Source organism: Phasianus colchicus, chromosome 4 (genome assembly GCF_987193195.1).
Source record: "Phasianus colchicus chromosome 4, bPhaCol1.hap1.1, whole genome shotgun sequence".
NCBI classification, from domain to species: Eukaryota; Metazoa; Chordata; class Aves; order Galliformes; family Phasianidae; genus Phasianus; species Phasianus colchicus.
This window is the reverse complement of record NC_143439.1, coordinates 29,238,813-29,256,405: the sequence shown is the minus strand read 5'-3', so window position 1 is coordinate 29,256,405 and position 17,593 is coordinate 29,238,813. Positions and strand designations below refer to the sequence as shown.

At 37.7% G+C, this 17,593-nt stretch overlaps 1 long non-coding RNA gene across 1 annotated transcript; it reads right to left on the bottom strand.

The window, feature by feature from the left end:
• Window positions 1–387: 387 nt before the first annotated feature.
• LOC116231055 (uncharacterized) lies at window positions 388–9,226 on the bottom strand. The gene is made up of 5 exons (XR_004167346.2): window positions 9,170–9,226; window positions 8,555–8,687; window positions 4,703–4,793; window positions 4,083–4,124; window positions 388–1,420 (listed from the first exon to the last, which is right to left on the bottom strand). It is a non-coding gene; the product is annotated as an uncharacterized LOC116231055 (long non-coding RNA).
• Between the last annotated feature and the right edge of the window lie 8,367 nt (window positions 9,227–17,593).

Here is a 17,593-nt window from a genome sequence, read left to right as displayed (position 1 = left end):
TGAAGAGAAAGCTGCAGCAGGCACACTGCAAATAGAGTAGAATGCACAGGAAACATAAATGCTGAACTCATTGCATGATAGCTTATTTCTGCAGTCATGCCAAGCACCCACTTTGGAAAGAGTGTTTAAAAACGGTGACTTCAGTCTATAGCTGTAGGCATAAGCAAGCTGTACACATTGTGTGAATAATTTGACCTAGCAACTGGAATATTTTTTCAATTAGATGGACTCAAAGTTTAGCTTCTGGGCAGTTCATTTTTGATTTACTCTGAACCACAGACAAATTGATCTGTGAACAGCCATTGCTTTCACAGAGGGATTTGATTTGAGGAATTATGGCCTAGATTCATCATACCGATGACAGATAGATTTTCATACTTCGGATTTTATTAATGGCATGTTCTTTGCTTGTTAACATTCAAAGGAGATCAATCACAAGGAGTTCTGCTGCTATTGAGTTTCTCTGGAAAAAAGACATAACATGTGGAGGCAAGAGTACAGGTCAGCCTGGACCAGTCTCAGAATATACAAAGAAACACAAAGCCTTTATGAGCTAGGAATGGTTGGAAATGGGCCCAAATTTCAGCCATTACCAGATCATTGCAGATCTCTTGCAAGACTTAGCAAAACCTGTTGTGTTACCATCAGTCTGGTTTTATTAGCAATGCTTTGATTACCCCTCACCCTCAATTAAGGGAAGAAAATGCAATACTTTGAGCCAAGCTGTTCAGGCTGTTCAGGTAACACATTATCAACTACTCCTGCTAACTAATACTTTGTTCAGGTTACTAACTCATGATGCTTTTCAACATTGATAGACTTGCCCCAAAGAACTCTTCAATCTTAAAGGCCTTGGATGCTACTTATTCTCTAGAAAAATCAGCTACCAATTCTTCAACATGTATCATTTTACTCCTAGAATTTCTGACATGGTAATCTGTACTATACGGGAAAATCACATTAAATTTAAGGAACCCTTTTATACAGCCCATGCTGTGCAGTTTCTTTTCAATATTTTTGGCATTCAATACTGTAGTTTAAAAGTTTCATTCACTATTAAATTAGCTGGGTGAATAAGCTCTATGTAGTTCTGTCCAGTTACAGAGGATAGTTGAACACATGTTCTGCAGGACTATTTTTTGCAAGATCACTGAAATAACTACCTTGTATTTTTCAATTCTGTTCACTCTAGGTGAAACTCCCTATTATAGGAAGTCAAAGCATTACTTCAGTGATCCATTCAGTCCTGATCTTGAGAGAATGAATGAGCTGAAATTGATGGTTTTTTTTGTTTGCCAGGCACTTGAGAGCATGGATCCAGCTTATTAACTTCAGTTTTCAGACAATTCCCAGGAGCACAGAAGGCATGGAACACTGGGAGAACGGCATAACGAAGGCAGAAGGCTGGCAATACATTGTCCTGGCATTAGTGAGGTAAGTTTCAGTAAGTTTCTTAGCAACACAAATGCTTCAGATGATCACATTAATCGTTTGAGAAGGCTGAAGTATTTAACTGCCCAAGGGATACTTAAAATAGACTACTATTTTATTTTATTTAGAATTATAGAATCACCAAGGTTGGAAAAAATATCTAAGATCAACCAGTCCACCTACCACTGATATTTCCCAGTAAACCACATCCATCAGTACAATGTCTATACATTTTTTGAACACCCGTAGGGAAGGTGACTCCATTTACTTCATTATATTTCATTTCTTTATTTTTGGTGGAAGATGACTAAGAGGAGAATGTTTCAAAGATGGGTAGCTCACCTGCACAGTGTTCTCTTAACTGTGCCTTTGATTTTTGATTTCCCCTTGGAATTTTTGAGAAACAAAGCCAGTACTTCTTCCCATTGAACTACTTATTCCTACTAAGGCTGACATTTTTTCCTTGCTGTTGATTCCTTTCGAGCAAACAGTTTTCTCTTGCCTTATTTCAGAATTGCATGTATATCTTGGGGGGGCAAAGTCGGAACCAAACAGTAGCCTGGCACATGCAGAAAGTGGACATTCAAAATAGATATTCTGTCCCTGATCAGAAGCAAAGGAGTGTCTTGCATCCCATAGGAGTTTTGCTGTATCTCAAAATTTACTTGGAAGTAGTAAGTGTTATTGCATACTATATACTTTACAGGGTGAATAGAAGTTCCTCAGTGAGTGCTGTGAAAATAAAAAAATGCTAGATCCATTTCCCCAGAGACATTGGACTGTCAATTTGAGAACATCCCTCATGGAAAATACAAATGCATTGGGCTCCATCAGAAAGTCGCCTTTGCTGAAAGTAAGAGACGGACTCAGGCTCCTTGGTAAGGACCTGAAAAGCTGGCTTGACACGATTTAGCTGTGGAAGGTCATGTGCAAGTGAGCATTTGACTTTGTGAGCTTGACCAGCTATCAGTTTCCAACACAACTCTGCTTGCTTCCATAAATCAGGGGTAAGACTTCTATTGACTTCAGCGGGACTTAGTTGGACTTACAACCTGCCAGTTGTCAAAATCTCAGCCTGAGAATCTGTTTGCTTTTTTTCCATGGGAAAAAAAAAGTTAAAATGTGCAACAAGAAGCCAGTCACACTTACTACAGAAAGCAGAAGGTTTTCATAGACACATGGTAGCGATAAAGAATGTACCTTCCAAAAGTCAGGTTTTAAACTTCAATTGCTATCTAAATTTCAGGCTCAATGAACTCCCCTGTACTACCATTTAGGTGATATCTGTAAATACTAAAACTGATTCTTCTTACCTTCAAGTAGCACTAAACAAGGTGTCTACTATTTCTATTTCTCTTTGGAGATGTATGTATTTACACCTGTGTACAACAGGTTCAACAGCTAATTTCAGAAAGAGTTAGGGATAAGCACACAACTTCTCATTATTCTAATCTACACTGGCAAAAAAAAATTCTGTAGCAAAAACTTTTTTTGACTAGAGTCGTGTTCCTAAAGACTTAGGAGTGCAAAGGAAAGCAGTGAAGACGCAGATCATAACTGTTTGATTAGAGTCTGTCTCCCAGGCTCAAGTTAGCCTTGCAATACATAGTTGTCTAGGTGTATTGAAGGATTTAGGATGTGCTGAACATGATGTGTATATCACTTCAGAAGTTCACACCTGGCTTTTGGCCAAATTATACCTTAATTCAACTGTAAGTGGAAAACACTCGATTAGATTAATACAGACCTTAATAAACTACCTGCTTCACAGCAGCACTTAGAAAAACTGTACACTAAAAACTTGTTGAAAAATGCAATTTCACATGTGAGAACTGAAAAGATGGTCTATTTGCCCTGTAGCAAGGAATGGCCAGGTTACTTGGGGAACCTGCTTGCTTGAGGATCAGCTACAATTGTAAAGGACACGCATTAACAAGCCAAGGATGTGACAACCCTCTGAAGATTCACAAATCAACCCTTGCCCTCTCTGTTGGAGCAGATCAGGAATAGAACACACCAGGCCACAGCAGATGTGTTCTTTGCCATCAGCCCTAAGATGTACAGCTGAGGGACCAAGTCCCACACTGTTCCAAATACTGAGCCTTTGCTAAAATCTTCAGGGGTGGAGAGCACCACTCACCTCTCTGTAAATAGCAATGCCTCTGTCAGACCAGCATAGTCTGCAAGTACTGTGGGCTAAGCAAATGCTATATCCTTTTATCAAGTGTCTTCTGTGTTTGAATTATATCAGCATTTGAATCATTGAAAAGTAGAGGAGAGGGAAGTCCTGTAATAGAAATGCTTCCCTCCTTCTCCACTAAGGAAAAACAAACTTTACAAACCTAGTTTCTTACTGCCCTTATTTACATGGTAGAAATTAGATACCGGAACGTCTTTTCACATCTTACATTGAAAGACAAAATTCTTCCCAGTGGAAGGGAAAATTAACTACATGCGGCAACCTCACATTACAGATTACAGGTCAGCTCTCTTCTCTTCCCCAGGTAACAGGATTGACTTAAAGAATATCAATATTAATTTTTTTCTTCCTGCATTTTTATTTGTCCCCTCCACTTCAGAAGATTTATTCTTTGAGTCCTGTCTCAAACCGTCTATTCAAAGCATCTCAGTAACGTAAGGAGATACCTTACCTGCTCCTGATTTCTACAGTCTAGAGGGAAGGGCTGCATCACCTACAGGTGAGAGGAGAAAAGGCACTGAAACGTTCCAGATGCCAGAGCCAACAGCTCCTCTAGTGTTTTGGCACTGCCTGCCTCTAGAAGTGTCAAGAAGAGCCTGTGCCACAGCACAGCAACCACAGCCAGATACAGCATACAGATCTGCCATCCACATCAGCTCCTTTGCAGGCTCCCAGATAACGTACAGCATGTCAGCTCTTTGTAATCTCCAAAAATCTCCTCATCTCTATGTGCTATTCTCCCTTTCATGTTTAAAAAAAAAAAAAAAAAAAAAGATTTATGGGCTTTTGGGTTTCTTAGCTGTCTAAGAGTGAGCGATTTGCATTATTATTAGGTTAATAAGTTTAGGTTATTACAGATAACACCATTGAACATATAGTGACTTTTTTAGGAGCTTCTTTAAATGCTTTAGATGGCCGCTTTCATAGACATTTTAATTCTGAATTCTATCTCTAGATTGAAATACTTCCTCCCTAAACCTGAATGAGACAGGTTTGTTGTTAGGAGATGAAACAAAGTTACAGGATCCCTTAATTTTCAACACTAAAAATGGCAATTCAGGTTTCACCTACCCTTCAACTTCACATGGCTTCAGCTTCTCCTTTGTGATTGCCTGCCTTGACTGGACTGCCCAAATCCAGTCTTCATGCCAATCCACTCCACCTGGGGACAGAAGCCAGCAATGAAAACTTAACAGTGCCTTCATCTCATACCGTTACATCTGATGTCAGGGCTTCTTTGTAGCTTTGCCAAACTTCCGTAGACGCAAGCAGAAAATGCTGGCCCACATGGGAATACGTAGGTAAAATATTAAGTGTCTGAACTGTAGATTATTCAAATAATTAACTCAACCAGCTACTTGGTGATCTACCTTCAATGATTAAATCTCTGGAGATACATGCTGAATCAGATTTAAAATGACAGATATGCCTAATTACAATAATTGCAAGCAGAGCACATATGAAGCATTTTATCACAGACTTTTGTGGGCTATTAAATGTCTTGTTTAAGTGACAAACTAGTTAATCAGAAAAGAAAGGCTCTGGTGAAGTTGTGTAAATGACACTAGGCTGGAAGGTTTTTGTGTTTTGCAGCCTGTGGCTTTGCCATTGCCGTTTTCTCAGGGTACTGATGATATTTACTCTATAAAGTTTCCAAGGAGAATTAATGCAAGAAGGCAGAAGGAGCTTCCACATACATTCATGTTCTCAAACTCACGTTAGCTATAATGCTATTACCATCTTTTGACATGTGATTTCTTTGAATATCTGCAGAAACAACCTTTTGCTTATAAAGCTGTCTGCCAGAACGATATGCATGACAGGAGAAACCTGGTCGAGAGAAGCTGTAGCCAATTTCAGGGCTGACAGTTTTCAGAATCATTTACAATTTCAAGAAGATCTCTTCTGTAGTGGATGTCCTGCTCCAACAGATCCTCCTGCAAGTCCTAACTATGCTTGGTAATTAAAGAGAGGAAAATACCACCATATGCCAGTAGATAAGTTGCACAACATAAATATGAATTCATTAGAGGAAAAAAAAGTACAAACAATCCAAGAGCTGCATTCGCAACAGAGACATACGCACTATCCAAGGCATGCTTTCCATATGGAATCCTGATGATGCTTATTTTGTGTCTTTAAAAGACAAATTAGGACAGTCAGCTAAAAGACCAGGGAAGATACATTAATATTTTCAGAAAAACTGAGTATAAGATCTTTATAAGATCAATCCAGTATATCTCCCATTTATCCATATGCAGTTTACTTAGCAAGAACTAATATGCTTTGAATATTGCAGCCATCAAACTAAGAAAAACCTAGAAATGAATATTATCTGGAATTCATTCTCTTAACCTTGTGATTCTTGATTTTATAATGTGGTTGATAAATTGACTAATTATGTTACAATATGGATTGCCAACGTCTGCAAAATTAATCAGTTTGAAATTAGAATATTCCACCTCATGTATTCCCCAGTGAATTATTTTTTGGCAGTCTTAAAATGTATATATTTAAAGATTACTTTAATGTATTTCATCAAGCTATCAAGAGAAAACCCATCTGACTTGTTCTCTTTTTGGAAAGAGTAAGAAAGGACATTCTCTACTTCGGAGCTACAAGGATGGGTTATATTACATTCTCCTACACAGAAAAATAGCATGCAGAACTAGTCTGAAATGAGATAATAATCTGAAGCTCAAAGGTCAAGAGCATGCCTGTGGGAGAGAAAAACGTACATGAGAAATACCTTCCAAGGTATTTCTGTGTCTGCATTTCTCTGGAAGGTCCATTTACAGATGGTATTCCCTGGTGAATTCTTAGAACAACGATGAGTTGTGCTTCTCTAGATGCTTATAATGAATAATGGAATTGCAACTACAGAAGCAACAGCAAAAAGTATGCAGGGAGTGATAGACATAGAGCTATGAGAATGCAGGTACTGCAGCCAGCTGTGCTTTGAGCTGGGAGGAAGGAAGCGGGTAGGGAACAGAGAGGAAATCAGTGCAAGGAATGCCTCCAGCCTGCTAGACCAAACTGCTTCTACAAAAGATCTGGTTGAGAACAAGCTTGACTCCAGGGATTGATCAGCCTTTCATCCTTAGTAAAGGAATTGCTGCATCCTAATCCTGACTGCAAACATCTTAAAATGATTAGCATTAGTATTAGGATATTTGACTTCCATTTGTGACTTGATAGGATATAACAAAGTTTCAAAGCCTATTTGCAACATGAAGATAGGGGAAATAAATGGCCAGAAAAGAATAGGGAATAGAAAAAGAAAGGCAGACGGAGAATAAAAAACAAAGTGCAGGTTTAGACAGATAGAAACCAAACATTTTAAAACCAAAAATCCAACACAATCAGTGGAGTATATTGGTAACGTACTAGCCAGCATCAAAGTAAATAAGGTCTCCTACAGTTTCAGATTGTTTTTTTCTTTTTCCCCATCTTGAATTAAGAACACTTACAACTAAAAAGCTGAAACCCCTCTTTTATAAACTACTGAAATGCTTCGATATTACAGCCTACGATTTTTCCTCAAAACAATTTGTCAACTTCAGCCCAAAAAATTCATGAAACTACATTTTTGAGCTTTCTATCTTTTGAAAAGAATTTGCCCAGCTGTATTTTCAGACATCAGTGATAAAGCACACATCCTTCAAGTCTCAATGCATGTTTGCTGAACTGATATCTTGAATATTACCACAGCACTGCACTGGCAGCAATTTTCAGACATCTTCCACACTGTTTTAATCCAGAAAGCATTTTCTTTGTTGTTGCTGTTCTTTTTCTAATGATGGTTTCTAGGGACAGTAATTCTAGAGGAAGACCACAACGAAACTAAACATATACAATTCATCCATCTCTGGTCTGCACACCTCTAGATATTCCAATTGAGATTTGGATCACTATTGATTGAATTCACTTTACTGGAAAACTGCTTAAACTGCCTTTTGCAAGGCTTACAAATGCTCCATATACTTCCCAAAGACTCAATACAGAGGCCTGCTGAGCTAGGTGAAACAAGAAGTCTGTACTCTGACTGGCTGGGCTTTCATTTATATTTAAGTATATCATGAAGAAACTGTTGGAATGGATCCCTACCGTCTTTTACAGTGTATATCATACCACCTTTACCATAAAAGAGGGAAGATCAGTATTTGCTTTTACAGTTTTACTATGCACAGCAAACACAATAAGGCTCTTACAAGTTATATAGAGCATAGAGGTAGCAGTAAACACAGGGCTAGAATACCTCAATGCACTAGACTGTTGAAGAATGATGCATCTCCTGGAATTGGTTGGGGTAGGTTTAGATACTTCAACACAAAACAGTATAGAGAATTGCACCAATGAAGTAAGAGCTGAGTGTCTCCCTGTTGCAGAAGTTCAGCCTTAGAAATTAGAAAAATGTGGGTGCTGATGCACTCTCTTTCTGCTGTGCTTTTAGAAAATATAATTGCTTCTTGCTGTGGTTCCACCTCTGTATTCAAAGGTAATGTCAGAATCTGCTAATTGTTTCAGAACCTGTTCTTATTCTTTCATTATCCCAGAAGAATGTCTTTATTTTTAAATTGTTAGAATGGATGAAATTATATGCTCTTAATTTCTGCTAATACTCTGTACCTGCACTTTATCTGTTAATTACAGCAAATACAAAATCTAGACAAGCATGAATACAGTAAGAAAATGTCTTTTAACAGTAACTAATTAAGCCACAAAACAATGTGTGTTATTTAAGGGATAATGTTCATGCCACTTGAACACATCAAGTGATAAGCTGTGTTTGTAGTTGATTAAATGTCAGAGTGAATGTGAAGCATTTGATAATTGTGAAAGTCATTTCCTGCAAGTATATTAGTAATATGAATAGGTGGAGTTTTTCAGTGTGTGGAGAATAGATGGAAACACTGTACTTACAAGGTAAAGGAAGCTTTTGATCTCAAGACAACACTTCTCTGTCCTGTACTGTACCAGTGCTTTCGCACAGTGAGAGACAGGCTGATATCGGTGTTCTTAAAACAGCTTTGGTTTTTGAGAAACCCAAACAAACCTTAAAAAAAAAAAAAAATGAGTAAAGGAAGAATAGGGAAAACATTGTGGGAGACTGTGAATAGGTCAGAGCTCCATGCTTTCTCAATTTCTCCTCATGCTTATGATCCAGTATGCTAATATTTAAGTCTTTTCCTACCTCAGTTTTTAGCGCTACTAAGAAAGTCCACTGAAAAAAAAAAAAAAATCCATTGCAAATTAAAAAAAAAAAAAAACCAGCACCACAACTTTGCTGCATATAGCATTAATTTACAAAACCCTGTATAACATGTATCTTTAAGTAGAATAATTTTCGTAAAAGATAACGTATGAGAAGATATTTCATTTCCTTTTCTTCTGTGGATCTGTAAATAGCTCCACAAGACTAGATGACCTTAGTGGCTGTAAAGTCAGTGAATATAAAGATGTTATAATTATGAAATAAACAAGAGAGCTTGGCAAAGCAGATTATAATAACAAAAAGAGAATAGAAAAAAAGCTTACCCACAACCTGGGTTTGCTGCAAAACTCCAGAGGAAGGATCTCCAGAAGAGTCCTTCCCTGCTTGTAGTCAGCTCTTAAATGGGTCTAGGGAAGGTGGAGCAAGGCTCCACCCCTTCCGGCAACACAGGTGAACTGGCTTCACCTGTGCTCCCATGGCTGACTCATTGCTCACCTCAGGTGATCAATCAGAGGTTCAGACAGTGATTCAGCAGTTCCCATACAGTGGTCTTTTCCAACTTAATGATCCTATGCAACAGTAATTCTCACTGATTACTAATACAGACACTGTCCTTTCCTGGTTCTCACGTTTCAGTGCATAATTATTAATGGAAACATTCTGTTTGGTGAAATGTGTAAGCTGTTTGATCAATAGACACACACTTTCTGGACCAAACCTTATTTGCTCACAGTTGAAATTCTACACCCTGTTGCATTGCGGGTAAGATTCAGACTCATTTTAGAGTACGTTTTGCAGTTTCTGGCCCACGATTGGCAGTAATCCCTCTCCTGTCACCATGTAACTCTATAAAGTGTCTCAAAACAGGAGAGATCTGGCTAACAGCATTTCAGTGCCATATAATTATCAGACAGTATCTACCCACGCTGATTACCAGTCAAATTAGACAGGGAGTTTAAAGATGGATTTGTGTATGTGTGTGTAGGTGGTGGTGGTGGCTCGTCTGTGCCCAGAGCCTTTGGCAGTAGGAAGCATAGGTACTGTGCTTCCTCTAGCAAGAGCCCTAACTGAGAATTCCCACCTGGAAGAAAAGGAGCCTCCATCCAAACTGTTTTAAGAGGAAGGAAAAAAAAAATATTTCCTAGCTTGGCTTTGTTTTTTATTTAACGTCAAGGGAAGCTATTGCTGCTGGAGGCTCTACTGAAAGTTAATGCACTTGTACAGTTTGCTCTGTCTTCCTTCTGTTACCTCTTCACCAAGTGATGGTTCATTTCTGGGCTTATAATAGGTCAATACACTTTGCTGGAGAGAGTGAGGTAACAGAGCTCAGCCTTCTGGTTTTTGCTCACAGAGCAGGCAGATGGTCTATGGGCTGGTTGAGAGTAATGGGACATACAGTCACTAAGTCAGAGAGTAAGAACAGCAGCTGGCTCACTGTTTAGCCTTGTAAGGATTTCCAGCCACTCAATGCACTGCATTCTAGAAAGAATCATATTTTATTTTCTTTGTAGCTCACAAATATAGATGTCTATATACTTAAGTTATCCCTCTGATACACACTACAGATTTCTGCCTGGGACTTCTGCTAATGTTTGACCAGGCTGCTGCATTAAGTTAAATAAGATTACTTACAACATCATTCATTTTTTCACTTGGATTGTTAACTAGACGAACCTAAATACAAGCTTGATTATTTCAATGATTTGATTTACAGTGGGGGAATCTGCAAACAGGTGTGGAAGACAGAGCCATTGTGCATCAGTCCATGTGTAGGAGAATTATTTTACGGCTTCTGTTATTACCGAAAGCATCAAGGCTTTTCTGAGAGGATAACCAGCTTCACTCCAAAGCACATCTGTAGTAGACATACCCATTTCCAGGCTTTTGATAGATGAGAATAAAAGTGTGTGGCACCCTTAAAAAGCAGCAGTTGGAGTACAGTAATCCCTACCTGTTAATACTGCAATTTTCTGTCAGTGCTTTCCACAGTAGTCTCTAAATCCTACTTTACAGACCAGCAATTACTTAAGAGACAGCATCAGGCAAACCTGGATGCTTTCTCAAGTACACAGAGATCGCTCTGTTACTACAATATCAAAGGTAATTTTGGTCAGAAAGATGACATGGGCATTTAACAGATCTGATTTGTCAGAGTGCAACAGGAACACAAATACAGCACACATTACTGTTCTACTGACTTCTGGACAAATACTAAAGAAATTAATCTGCTACAGTGCAGATAAATACCAAATCAGCAAAACTGAAACAGAACCATTTTATTCCCATTACACGTGAGTGTCTGCATGTTAAAACGTTTGAAATCACCAGGTCTCATTACAAGATGCACTGTGGTCATCTTTCCAAACCATAAAGGAAACTTTTGCCTTTGGCTACTTCTGTAGAAAAAGCAACAAATTGCAGAGGACATTTCTTTGATCTACTTTGGCATACTGTTTCTCATAGAAGTGCTGCGTAGCCTGCTGTTGAATAGGTACCTCAGGTTTACACTCTTGAGTTGTGCAGTATTAGATAAAGGCATCAAGAGAAATCTGTAATTCAAGAGCACAGAGTTGCAATTGAACTCAGTATTACAGCAGTGGTGTCATCAGCAATCAGTGGGTCAGGACTCAATTTGCTCAATTTGGGTCAGGTTTTTCAGCTTATATGAGAAAATAATTCCAATTTCTGCTAATTATAAAAGTTTGTACAACTTCCCCTTATCTAAGGAGGAAAAAACTGAATGTAACACTTTGAGTGTAACAATTCAAATTATGAATTTAGGATTTTTATTTTTTAGACCTTCTGCTAGCATAAGTTGGTTTATAGCCCCATTAGTTTGGGTTGCTAAAGTGTTACACAAAATAGCAGTAGCATTCTGACAGATTTTGGAGGTACAGAGCCATAAATTTTGGCAGCATTTTATTTGATGAAAGTAAATAGTGTCATTTTCCACTTTATGAACTCCATTTGACATACACTCTGATCTTATAAAATTTATTGCATTTGGAGAATGGAGGAGATGGGCTGTTCAAATTCTCCATGACCAATAATTTATCAAATCTGTCTGCCATTTTTTCTTCTCATACAAAAGACTGTGTCGCTAATGTCCTCCAGTACTTAAAGATAATGGGCTCTATTTGGAGTATTCTATTATCTAAAATATGTGACAAATATTAAGCATTAAAGACGTCTGCTAAAAGGGCAACATGATTTATTATTAATCGAAAGAATAAATCAGGTTTTCTTCCTCTATGGCAAGTCTTGTCTATTTAAATGGGTTGCTAATATTCAATTTCTCACATCTCCTTCCTAGTGAACCTTCTGTTTCCTGAGGGGCTTTGGAGTTCTCACCAATTCAACATCTAGAACTCTACAAAAGGCACTTTTTTTTTTCTTTTTTCCTCTGTTTTTGGACTGAAAAGTGTGTGATAATAACTGAATACTTGGCTTCAATACCAGCATTGCATTTTTCTGAGAACATACTTGTGTTCCAAAATTAAAAAAAAACACAACTCATTATTACTATCAATAATACCAGTAATACCACCAGTATTACTACTTCAGGCTGGGTAAACCACGTCTTTTGCTTGGTTATGAGACATCTTGAACTGCAATGACATAGCTGAGTGTACATCAGAGAAAGGACTTCAAAAAACTATTAATTTCAATGTTAAAGATCTCTCCTCATCAGCATTCTGTAACAAAAAGTGATGGCTGGCCTCATCACCTCTAGCTTAATGGTGAGAACACTGTCCTGCAGCATATCCAAGGGAAACACAGCTTCAAATAAGTTATGTTTCCTGAGCCTTTCAAGAATGGAAAAAAAAGAGGTACTGGGTCATCATGACAAGAATAACCTAGAACAAAGTTGTTTCCACTAATTCCCACTTCACAATTCCCTGGCGGGCATGACTAGTAGCTGCAAATGGCTGGATAATTATAGGATGGGTTTTTATTACAGTTGCTGTGAAAGAAAGTCAAACCACATTGAAAATCCTTCAATTATAAAAATAAGAATGATATGATGCATAGAACATGATGCTAGGAAATATTACAAGAGGCAGCCAAAGATTTCCAGCTGGAGAGACCTAGAGAGTCTCTTATTCCTGGGAAGTAAGTTGAAAAAAAATGTTTGTCTTCGCTCTTTGCTTCTTCATCAGGATCCAGTTAGAGGATAAAAGACTTGATGTACCTTTCATAGACATCAACATGACAACACACGAAGAAACACTTGTTTCTGTTGATGATAATTTCACAGATCAGCTGATAGTGTTAGATAAGGGAAAGGCTTGTGGGAATTAAGACTTCCCATCCATTACATTTTTTAATAAATACAGCTGTGCTTGGTGCTTCTTATTGGCTTTTCTCCCTCAAGGAGAAAGATAAATTACTCCAAATAAAAGTATATATATATTTTTACAGTTTGGGGAGGAGGTACAGGAGAAGAAGGAAAGAAAGTAGAAGTCTCTGACAAACTTCTCACTGTTTCCTTTGATCCTTAGTGTCCAGCTCCCCACAAGGAATTGCAGTTTGATTAAAGATACGATGGCTGTCCTAAATCAACAAAAAGTAGATATGGAAAAAAAAAAAAAAAAAAAAAGCATAAAGAGATGCTGGACACCCTCTCTCAGTCCATAGCACATCTACCATATCAGAAGGGCTAATGGTGCTTTTGCCCAAGTGGAAAGACAAGCCCCACACTCCTCATAAGCCATGTGCAAGCTCTTTCAGTAAAAGTTTTCTGAAAGGGGAGAGTTTATCTGATCTTCTCTCCTTCTTCTCCTTCCCACTTCCCAACTTTGTGTTACATTCAAACCACAACTTATTTCTCAAAGAAGACAAAGACAGATATATCTTTTACTTACTTTGCAAGTGATCTTGAACTATGGTCAGCCCACAGATTAGCATTCAAAGGTGTATTGCCCCATGAGCCACCCTCAACAACCAATTCCCAGATTACTCTCAGGAGATGCCTACTTCATTGCTTCTTTGATCAGCTGATATTTTTACATGACTAGGTATTCTGATATACCTGAAACCACATGGGGATTTTAATCCTCATTTTGCCCGTGGTTTGATGTGCATTTCCTTCTCTATCTACAAATTGAAATAGCATGAGCAAAGGGTGGAAAATGATGGGAAAAAAGCATTAAGAGGATCTTCTTAAATATAGCCTCAAGACTCATGCAAAGACCTTACTGTGGAGAGAAAACACTTTTGTTATTTTACTGTATATTTTAGGAGAGAATAATGTCTTAATTCTGGGGCTGTTATCATTTGCCTTTGAGATGTTTAGAAGCCTTGCTCCCTGCCACAACATAATTATACAGCATAGAATAATTATTTTACAGTCAATTAAGTACACTAAGTGTGCATATTTAAAAAACCCAATTTAAACGTCATCTCTATCACGTGGCATAGAATACTTGCAATTCTCCCATCTAAACCAGAGACCAATTACATTGTTAATGAAGCTCAATGGATCAGCCACTTCTTGAAGCAGTGTTTGAAAGTTCCTTTTCAAAAACTTGCCTCAAAGCCTGTTCTACAGAGTGTATTGCTAAAATCAAACCTGCAGAGAATTGCCATAAAATTTCTTGCCTCAACTCAAAGAATATATTTTCTTACAGCAAAGCATTACATTTTAAAACCAAATATCCCGTAAGTCAATGAAAGCTTACATTTTGAAGCAGACCAGATTCATGGGGTGCACAGATACTCAGTTTTTGTTAATGGCTGAACAATTGTTCATGAAAAGCTCTTCCTAAGAAAGATAACATAGTCATGTAGAAGTAATCCACTGTTATGGGAGTTTCTCCAAATGTTATTATAATATTAAAAGGATGAATAATATTACAGCATGCATACAATTCTTTCATCTTTTTCTGGGGCACAAGTTCTTTTCAGTCCATAGAATAAATAATACAAATGTGAGAAGGGGAATGATAACAGCTCAAGAAGGGAAGTGTTTTCAGCTACTTTTCTGTTCAACATTTCATTGCACAAGTTAGATAGAAGACTTCAGGCGTGGCTACTGGAATAAGTAAAGGATCAGTCCCAGTAAATCTCCTACTGAAAATCTCTGTCACTTTAGACATTTGTAAAAATATGGATACCACACTGACAGGGATGTCAATGCTTAGATGACAGGGCCTATCTCTCTTGATTTAACTGTGCTGCTCCCAGTGAAAAAAGCCTAGTGAATTTCAGGATACCTGAAATGATCCCCAAATTTTTAACTCCTCAAACAAAACTTTTCTTCATTCCTTTAAAAAACAGATTTAAGACATACTCCTGAAGGAACCTGAATTGTTCCTATTCTTTATCAGGAACTAGCATCCCAGTAGATAGAGTGAAGGAAAAGGATGATTGAGCACAGACACTGTCAAGGCTTTTCTAGTAGAAAACGTTAATGATGTACTTAAAGTTTCCTGATAACTCTGTCAGATGGTACGTTACTGGAAAAAATCTTCCTATCCAACATCATGCCTATGTGGTTGTAGAGTCAGAATTTAGAAGTAAGGGGCACTTAGAAAATACAGAGTGAGGGTAGTTTTCTTCTTTAGGCCCCAAATAAATCATTGAAAAAATGTTTTGCTCCTTTGACTGTCATAAATACAGTCACATACTTTTTTTCCCACTTAAGTACTATGAGGTTTGTGCAGAAATTCAGTCAGGTTTATAGGGGTACAAATTCAATCAAGTTATCTTCCTGGTTATACAAACAGAGATTTCTTAAGCTATGTGTATATAAGGGAAATTAGATGTGCAGCCAACTCACTGGACTTTAAACATTTTAATTACTCAGATTTTTAAATATAATTTAATTTTAATATTAAGATAGGACATGAATCCAGCTGCTGAGAGGAGACATCTCCCAAAACAGAGTAAAAAAGGGAAAAGGAGACAACCCTATTTCTTCAGTCAGATGTCAAATAATTTTGACATTCTCTTAAATTTAGGCAAAAAAAAATAACATGATCTCTCATGGGTTGCTGAGGGTTCTCTATTAACTCCAGGGGCCAAGGCATTTTTACTTCAAGTGGATATGCTATTTCTGCTTTAAAACATTATTTCTCAACTCAAACGGAATGAAATTCCTTTAGCTAACCTTGAAATAAAACCAGATTGATTAATTCTGACATGTGATACTGAAATCAAAACCCTGCTGTGGGTGGGAGAGGTGGCAGAGAGGGATTGTGGAAGAAAGACCTTTATCTTAAAAATGAAATATTGTTTCCTTTGTGTAAGGAAGAGATTAAAAACCCAAAAATGCAAACTCTGGCAAATTGATCATCAAGTTAAAGAGATAGTGAGGGCTTGACCTTTCAGACACGCACAATATTTTATCTAACATCCCTATTTGTTGAATGCTCCAATTACTGAAGTCTACTTGCTGCTTTCATCTAGCAGCCTTCCTGTCATTCAGCAGCAGCAGTGTAAATAGTGGCTGGGCAGGGAGTTGAAGATGGATGATTGCTATAACCCCCTCTCTATGCTAAAAGATGTTTCTTGTAGTGTGGAACAACCCTTGCTCATTTGCCCAAGCAGAGGACAGATCCAGTTTGAGGCAGAAGCCAAGCAGCACTGAAACAGTATTAAGAAAATTGACCATGTCCACATAGCACTTCCATTTCCAGCTTAACAGTAAGCAATAACAGAAAAAAAAATCCTGTGTAAGCAAAGGAGCAGCTCTAGATGTCTTATAAACTCCAGAGGATACAATAATTACCTTTCTCAAAGTTGGACTGGGAGCATATGAGTATCCATGCAACTGTGACTCTGTAATGCTCCCTATAAAAGGCTTAGTCATGGAAGAGGAGTCAGAATAGTCTACTTTAGCTGTTTAAGAGTAATTCTTAAATCATAAGGCTTGATGTCAGCATACAGTTTGCGTAGCTACTGCGCCTTTTCCAGCTGCTAGAACCTGATCCAAACTGCATTAATTATTATTTTTTTTTTTAAATGAGTCTCTGAAAGAAACTCCATCAAGGAAATACTTTGTACGTAAACATTGCCATTCCAAATTTGAGCAAGTGATATTCACCTAGAAACTCACGGGATATAAAGGAAAACAAAATAACAAGACACATGGCTTGAATTTGTATTCAAAATGCAAGCGCTCCAATAGAAAAACAAAATCAAAGCAAAACCTAGGAAGTCTTTAGCAATTATAGTTACACCAGAAAAATAAAAAGGTATTAAAAGGAAGTTTGCAGAATTGTGAAATGGGAGCTGATAAACAAAATAAGTATGAGCACCTATATAATTTATTCTGCTCCCCAGTAAGTATGCTTTCTTATGAAACAATTACAGACTGTTTATTTTCCCATAGGACACCTGTATCATCCACAGCATAAGAGGAATGGTGTCTGCAGATGAATCAGGCTTGTGGAGTGAAGGAGAATGTTGTTTGTGGGTTTGCCTCCTGCCATTTGATCAAATCACTGCCAAGAAAATTCTGGCATATCTGTACTTTCTTCTTCTTCTTTTTTTTTTTTTTTTTTTTTTTAAATCACTCCACCAGATGGTTATTATTCAGCTCACGGGGGAGGAACTGGGGGAGTTGTTTAGGAATCCAGAACTTTTGTGTGTGTATGTCATCAGATTAATACGAACTGTTTCTCTCAAAAGAGAGTTTGGTTTCATCTGGTAAAATGTAGGATCCTCTATACAGGACTGGAAATATTAGTGTAATTCCAGTATCTATCTGCTGCTTTCCTCATGTTGCAGTACCTTGCACAGGC